This window comes from Emydura macquarii, unplaced genomic scaffold, assembly GCF_026122565.2.
Source record: "Emydura macquarii macquarii isolate MOO-44397 ecotype Brisbane River unplaced genomic scaffold, CSIRO-AGI_Emac_v2 contig_71, whole genome shotgun sequence".
Taxonomy (NCBI): Eukaryota; Metazoa; Chordata; order Testudines; family Chelidae; genus Emydura; species Emydura macquarii.
In genome coordinates, this window is record NW_027130208.1 from 882,254 (window position 1) to 888,253 (window position 6,000).

Here is a 6,000-nt window from a genome sequence, read left to right on the forward strand (position 1 = left end):
GGACAAGTTGGAGAGAGTCCAGCGGAGGGCAACAAATATGATGAGGGGGCTGGAGCACAAGACTTATGAGGAGAGGCTGAGGGAACTAGGCTTGTTCAGTCTGCAGAAGAGAAGAATGGGGGGGGATTTGATAGCGGCCTTTAAGTACCTGAAAGGGGGTTCCAGGGAGGATGGGGCTAGGCTGTTCTCGGTGGTGGCAGATGACAGAACAAGGAGCGATGGTCTCAAGTTGCAGTGGGGGAGGTCTAGGTTGGACATTAGGAAAAAGTTTTCCCTAGGAGGGTGGTGAAGCACTGGAATAGGTTACCTAGGGAGGTGGTGGAATCTCCATCTTTAGAGGTTTTTAAGGCCTGGCTTGACAAAGCCCTGGCTGGGATGATATAGCTGAGGTTAGTCCTGCTTTGAGCAGGGGTTGGACTAGATGTGACCTCCTGAAGTCTCTTCCAACTCTAATCTTCTGTGATTCTTCCAGTGTCCGTACAGCCCAGGCCTGGCTGCCCTTTGGCAGGGTGGTGTGCCCAGCACACGGCACGGGGTGGCTGTGTAGTAGCAGGAGAGGAGGCGTGGCAGGGCCGCTCTCCGTCCCCCAGTGCCCTGGGGCTCCGTGCCGCACCAGCTGGGGTTCTGCAGGAGCAGGGCTAATAGCCCTTGTCACCCCCAGATTTGCTCTTTTGGACACGTGGCTTCTGCTTGTCACTTATGCAAATTGCTCACTGGCCACGCAGCACAAACCAGCCCAGAACACAGCTGGGGCAGGGTCAAAGACATGTGGCATGCATGGAGCAGCCGGGAGCCGGGCCCCGCAGGCGCCCTGGCAGGGGCACCATGCCAGCTCCATGCCAGGCGCACTCGGCTCTTGTCTGCATACGACAGCCAGCGTCTCTTCCCTGGGTTCTGCTGCTTGGTAACGGCGGGGGCTCTGCATCGGGCGTCAGGGACGGTGTCTAAATGCTGCTCTCCTGCTGGCTCGGGGCAGGGAGCCTCTGGCTTCCCCTGGCTGTAGGGCAGGGAGCACGGCGCTGCCTCACCCAGTGCCACATGCACAGGGGGTGAGGAGCTTGGTGGAAGGGAGGGGAGTTTCTGGAGCTTGGCATATGGTAGCCGGCGTGGGGAGCTAAGACACCTGCCCACTGCCTGCGGCCAGCAGCAGGCCAGCCTGTGCCGTGTGCGCCACAGACCAGGGAACGGCTCTGCTGGCACCAGGCGTCTGGGTACTCCGGGGACGCGGCTTCTGTTTGCAACTGGGTGCGTTTGCAAACGATGCCCTGGTGTGTCCAGCGTCAGCCCTGTGTCCGTGTCTTCGCTGCGGTGTAGGAGAGCGAGTCCCGGGACAGGTGCCTCTGCCCCATGCTGACCCCCTGCTGGCGCCTGCCTGGGGCGCAGAGGAGATAGACGCTGCAAGGCTGGGGGCAGCCGAGTCTCTCCCATCACTGTGCCACTCTGGCTAAGACCCAAAATACTCTCCCTTGTTCCTACCCCCGGCGTCCCCTCTGTCATCCCAGCCCGGCCCTGGCAGCCTTGCCAGCCGATGCAGAGAGCTCACCTCTGTGGGTCCGGGCCAGGGTGGCCGTGCTGCCAGTCACACACGCCGAGCCGGAGTCTTGTGACCCGCGAAGTGCCTGTGAGTCGTGCTGTGAGGCCCCGCCAGGGATCAGGTGCGAGGTGAAGCCTGGCTCAGGCTCTGATCCTCGCTATCGGCCCCGGCCTGGAACTTGGCCTCCAATGTCTCTGCTACTCTCAGCCTGAGCTTTGACCTTGGTGCCGACTGGCTGGTCAGGATCCTGGCATCCCCGTCTTCACCCGACAGCCTTTGCCCGGAAAGCTTCCGATACATCACACTCCAAAGCCCGGGCGTCTCCCCCGTGGGCTGGGGGGATGGCTCTGCCTGCTGTGGGAGAAGCGGGCGGGGGAATGGGAGGGTTTCAGAGGGGCAGTGCCTCCAGGGAAGGGGCCCGGCCCATACCTGAGCTGGCCCAGGCAGGGCTGGCTGCTGATGCCATGTGGTATCGGACGGAGTCAGATTCAAAGGCAGGCCCCTGAGTCCAGGCCTGAGCAAGGGCAGGAGACAGACCCCTCCTGCACCCCCCAGCCCTATCACAGCTGCTCCTAGCCCAGGACGTGTCGCTGAGGGGCTCTGGCAGCCTGGTTTCGGGGTCTGGGCAGGCTGTGGCTCCTTGTCTCCTGCTCTAGGTCTGGCACTGGGCACTTGGTGTAGTAAACTTTAGTGTCTAGCTCCCAGGACGGCTCTGGGGTGTGGCTTGGGGTGCACGGTGCAGACCCACGCTTCCCTTCCCCCCGCCCGACTGTGCACACCTCAGCGCCCCCTCTGCCGGGGAAGCATCGGGCAGGCCGCCTCGGGAGCCCCCCCCAGCCAAAAGCGGGGCCAGCTCGTGGAGTGGCATGGATTGAATGGGATTGGTGACTCCTCTTCCTCCTTCCTGCGGGATCCCAGAGGGGAAGGAGAAGCCTGGACCTGGCCGGATACCTGTGCAGCCAGCCCTGCCTGAAGCAGCGCGGTTTGTATGCCTTGCCAGAGACGCTCGCTGGGCGGGTCTGTCCGCAGGGTAACCAGACCCTGGCACGGCTCCCACAGGGACAGTGTCTGGAACCCCTCGGGGTGAAGCCAGGCAGGACTCTAGTGGGCGAGTCTCCCCCAGGGCCCCTCACTTGTCTGGAGGCTGCAGGTCCCCTGGGAAGAAGCCCTGCAGCAGCTGCGTCTGCTGAAGAGAAAGGACAGGCCCAGGTCCCGGGGTCAGCGCTGGGGTGCCGAGTGGCGGGGCAGTTCGCGCTCCCTGGAGACCCCGAGCGCGTGCGAGCGAGCGTGCAGCGGATGCCCCGGGGCAGGCCTCCCTCTGCCAGATCTGATCAGGAGACTTGGACTCATCACACTGGAAACACTGACGCGTTCTCGTGTCAGCCACAAAACGGGCTCCTGCTGCCCTCTTCCGGAGACCCCTCTCCTGCATGGGGCCAGCAGCCCACGGCAGCGGGCCCGGCCCACCCCCTCCTGCGTGTCACAGCCCGAGCTGCAGCCTCCAAGTGCCCTGTGCGTGCAGATCTGACTGGCAGTAGGGCTGGGAGGCCCAGAGTTGCTCTAGGGCCCTGAGGTCCCGGGGGTAACCTCCTTCAGCGTGAGCCTTCCTCGAAGGCTGCGCTCTCTGTCTGGGGCCCCGCTGCCTCCCAGCACCGCACCTTTGAGCTTTCCGCACGCCTGTCTCTCTCTGTGGGCCCCTGCAGGGAGTCCACGCGCTCCAGAACCCCACAGCCAGCGGGTGCAATGTGATCCCCATCTCTGACTCAGGATTCTCAGCCGGCGTAAAACAGGAGGGCTATTGCCTGTCTGAACACAGCACAGGACGGTCTCAGAGCCCTTGGGCCTAGAAACACTAAGATCCGTCCCCGCTCCTCTCAGTCCCCCGACCCCTCCTTCCAGCCGATCCTCCTCCATCACCTTCCCCGTCAGCCCCCTTGTCCTTTGTCTTCGGTCCCAGGCAAAGTGGGCTCCGTGTCTCCCGTCCCAGGTTCCCCCACTGGCTGAAACTGGCTCCTTTTCCCATCCCTTTGTCTTCCCGCCCACTGGCCAGAGCGGCTGATTTCTGAGATGGGTCACCAGGTGCGAGGGAACCCAATCTCGTCTGGGGTCCCAGCTGCTAGGCGAGGTCACCCCTGGTCCTCTGCAACAACAGACCCCTCTCCCTCCAGCTCGTTACAAGGCGTGGCCTGTGCGGTCAGGCCCTGTGCGATGACACGCTCCACACAGGCCCAGAGCCAGCGCTGCATGGCGCCCCAGAATCCGGTCGGGGACAGCACTGACACACGCTCATTGCACTGCTCTGCTTCGTCGTGTCCCTCGAATGCTTCACATGGTCCTTTGAGCTCGGTCTGTCACGTCTGCCACGGCCATCTGCTCAGCCCAGCGAGGAATAGCACTTCTCGCTAACCGCTCCTCTGATGCGGCATCGCTCATCGATCCCACTTCAGAGACGGCCGACTAGTCAGCTGGAAGGCAGAATCAGCCTTGGAAAGACGGCGTGCCTGTATTTCGCCCAGCTGACACCTCGTCTCTGAGTCAGCAAATGTACCAGCCCTTGAGAACAGTGAAGCTCTCAGCACCCTGTGGAGGATCTGCATGTACCAGCCTCGGGAGAAGGCATGGGATGGTTGTGGACAGGAGATCTCTGACTGTACCTGGAATAGCAGGAGGCTGGCCCTGGGAATGGGCGGCAAAGCAGTTTGATTTCCAGTGCCCGTCAGCGCTGCTTTAATGGGTGCTGAAATGATGACACAGCCCCAGAGAATAAACGCGCAGTGTCTCTGGCATTGGTGATGTGTCTGACGGTGCCCAGGTCCCGCAGGGCAGGGCCCACGTCTTTGGGGGCGGGGCACAAGGTGCAACCCGTGAGGGAGTAGCTGCAATTCTGCTTTAAGGACCCTGTGTGTCCATCAAGCTGCGGTGCCAGCATGTGCCAGGCAGGGCTCCTGGCAGGAGTCACAGCAGCTCTCAGGACCCGGGGCAGTTACAGCAGCTGAAGACACCCAGACACGTGCTTGCTCTGACCACCTGTCCTAGACCAGCGGCAGGCACCAGCAGCTCTGCAGGCTGGAGGGCGCTGAAGGGGGGACTCGGGGGGGGGGAGTGAGAAAGGGAGGCTGGGGCAGAGGGAGACGGAGCCGTGAGCTCAGGTGACAGGAGGGGCACGGCAGCTCTGGGCTTTGCCTGCCCCAGAACGTCCCGGCAGCAGCAAGGAAGTGCCCTGGCATTGCTGGGGCGGATGGGCTGGCCCCAGGAACATCCCAGGTGAAGACGACAGCAGGGGGCATGCTGGCTCTGGCTCTGGCTCTGGGGTGCCTGGCTTTTCAGGCAGATCCCTGGCGTGAGGTGCCCGCTGCAGCCGGCTGGCAGCGCAGAGCGAGCACCACGCCGGACCGGCAGCTCCGGCTCTGCGCCGGGGCACCCCAGCTGACAGGTGCCCAGGCTGGGAAGCGAGTGCTGGAGCGCGGTGCAAGGGAGGGAGCCTGGCGCGTGATTGTCTCACTGCAAAGCCATGGGCAAGGACACGAAGGCTGCAAGGACGCGCCCTCGGACAGCGAGACAGCGCCTGGTTCCAGCTGCCCGGGCCCTTGATGCTGGCGTGCCACCAGCACGTTCCCGCAGGAGCCCACACACAGCCAGCCGAGGCCTGGCAGCAGCGCAGCCGCTGGAAGCCAGGAGAGCTACTGCAGGGCATGCCCTGCTCAACCCCTGAAGCGGCAGGGCGGACCCGGCTCATTGCTGGGGGGACTGGCCCCATGTGGGGTTGGAGCAGGCCCAACAGACAGAACTGCAGAGAGCAGCGCCTGCCTCCCGCAGGGCTCTGCTGAGCACGTCCTCACGGGGGTTTCTCAGAGGCTTCTGACTTGGCCAAATTAGGGCAGCTTTTCCCAGCTCCGTCCCGGTCACCGGGTGAAGCCCTGGCCCAGCTGCACGACCCTGCTCTGAGGAACACAGATCCTCCAGGTTTTCAACACAGCAGCTTTTAACAGGGGCAGAATTACAGACGTTTCCTCTGCCTACGCCTGGGAAATGGCCAAAGTGGCTCTGCTGAAAGGTAAATAAAACCGAGCCTGAGGCCGGTGCCAGGCGTGGGACACGTCACCCGAAGGGTTAACGGCGGGCGAAGCTGCAAGCAGCTGACAAACAGAGTCTTTAGCCCGGAGCTACAGGCTGGGCCTCTGAGCACGGTAAGTGGCCTCCCTGGCACTGCCTGGGGCACCAACTGCCCGTCCTGCTCACGCGCCTGGTGCCCAGAGCTCTGCTTTGCAGCTCAGCTCGCTGCCCGGCCTGCGGCACCCCTGGGCAGCGAGTTCAGTGCTGACTCAGCAGCTGCAGGTGTGATTCCAGCGCACGCGGCTGCCCCTGGCCGAGCAGGAGACGTAGCAGTGCGGCCATGGGCACAGGCAGGGTGCCCAAGTACAGTCCCACCTGAGCCCTCGGCGTGTGCCCGACCCAGGCACTGGCCC